Here is a 2218-nt window from a genome sequence, read left to right on the forward strand (position 1 = left end):
TACTTTTCTTTGGGCTGACTTAATTTGAACTCGGGCCTCCCCGGTCTCCAAAGCCAGCCCTCGTCCCTGTGCCACGTATCTTAACGAGTGCTTCTGGACTTGACCTGAGCGTCGTCACCCCTCCCTCCGGCAAAGCCCCCCCCCCCCCCGACCCCCCCAGCACTGCCCTGTAAACAAATCGCGCTATCCTAGATCTGCGGGCGGAGGCTCAGGTGAGAGAGGAGCCGCGGAGTCACGTGGGAAATGGGAGATGGTTGGCCACGGGACCTGCCCAGTCCCCCACTTCTGCACCTGTACACTGAAAGGGATCGGTCCGCCTGACTTGGAGCCTGAGGTCGAGCAGAGCCGGGTTCTAGGAGCCGGTACCGCCAAGGGGCGGCTTGTTTGTTGTAAACTCACCGCCTTGTGGCGGACGGTTTGGGCTGAGTTCTGATCCATTTACAGCACTCCTGGTTGGTGTATTCAAGAATTATAGCCCCTACATTCCAGAAGTCTCCTACTGGAGTTTGGAATTCTTATTATTGGCTTTCATTTATCTGCTTTTAAAAAGTATAGTTTAGCTTCTTAATTTTATTGCCCGTGCTTTTAAGGAAACCGTACCCATGTTAACATACAACTTACATGGATATTCGTACAATTTTAATGAATCTTCCTATTTCCTTCCTGCGTTTGGCTACCACAACCCACGTTGGCTTTGATCGTGGCAGAAGGAAGTCACTTCCCTCCTGGACCCCACATCACTCTAGTCTTCACAAACACAACCTAACACTATTCAGGTTTTGGCTTCTCCATACCACTGGTAATTCACCCCAGTCCAGCCCAAAGTCCGCCAGAATGCCTGTGTTGTCTTCCGCCTCACTTCTGCAGTGCATTTGTTAAGATTCCAGGGTAGAGCTTTATTGCTATTAGGAACGTAGGTTTAGAACTGGAGGGAACCTGAAAGGTCATCCGGGCCAACATCCTCAAATGACAAATGAGGAAGATGAAACCAAATGGGACTGAAGTGACTTTGACTCTAAATCATATTCTTTTTCCAATGTACCTACTGCCTGCCTGCCTCTCATATTAGATTTAACCCACCAGCTTCTCCCAGTCTTTTTGGATGCTAATTCTACCATCCAGTGTATCAGTATCCCAGCTTCAGGTATTTCAGAAATTTGATAATCAAGACATTTGTGTCTTCGTCTAAGTTTGATAGAAATACTGACTAGAAGAGAGAGACGGGTCTTCAAGCAGAGGCATGATTTATCTGTCTGGTACGATATGTAGAAAGGATTCCTCCTTAAATATAAATTAGACTACATTTCACAGGATTTCAGAGTTGGAACAATTGCACATGTCCCTCTAAGGCTTGGAACTCTGAGATTCTGTGACTGAATAATGAACCTTACGTAACCGCTGTTTCCCAAAACAGCTGAAGTTCACTGGTAAGGATGTCATGGTCCAACAACTGGACCAGACCAGTTGTACTTGTTCCATTAATGATGTTGTAATTTTTAAATTATAGGTTAATGTACAGACACAAAAGCACTGAAGTTACACTAGTAGTGGCTCCATCTTGCTTTCTAAAGGTTGTTGCATCTACCTCCAAAGAGAAGTTAGAATCAACCATTTATCCCCAAACTCTAAATGCTTTTTTCCAATATCTTTTATACTTGGCTGCAGTTAACAGATTTCCTATCAGTCATCTGCAAATGGAGCCTATTTGGCCACTGAAGATGTCTTCAGTCTCTCCTTGTCTCCTATTGCCTACAAACAGTCTCCTCATCCTTAAAAAGAAAAAACCAAAACCATCTCCAGGTCTTGCTTTCTCTGCTATCACTCTAAATCTTTTTTTTAAACTCAAATTCAGTGACAAAGCCATCTAAATTTGATGCCACTACTTTGTTCTCATTCCTCTCGTAACAATGCAGTTTGTTTTCTAACCTCATCGTTTAACTGAAATTGCTTTTTCCAAAATTACCAGTGATCTCCTAATTTATGATCTTTCATTATCCTCCTTTACTTTTATGTAGCATTTGATGTTGTTCATCACTTTTTCATCTTGAATACTCTCTTTTCTGCATTTTTGTGACACTCTGGTTCCCTTCCTACCTGTCTGACTACTCCTCACTCTTCTTTGCTGAGTCATCATCCATGTCATGTTCACTAATTGTGCTGTACCCCAAGTCTCTCCCCTAGGCCCTCTTCCCTTTAAATGTTAAGGTACCTCACCAGC

Source organism: Notamacropus eugenii, chromosome 2 (assembly GCF_028372415.1).
Source record: "Notamacropus eugenii isolate mMacEug1 chromosome 2, mMacEug1.pri_v2, whole genome shotgun sequence".
Taxonomy (NCBI): Eukaryota; Metazoa; Chordata; class Mammalia; order Diprotodontia; family Macropodidae; genus Notamacropus; species Notamacropus eugenii.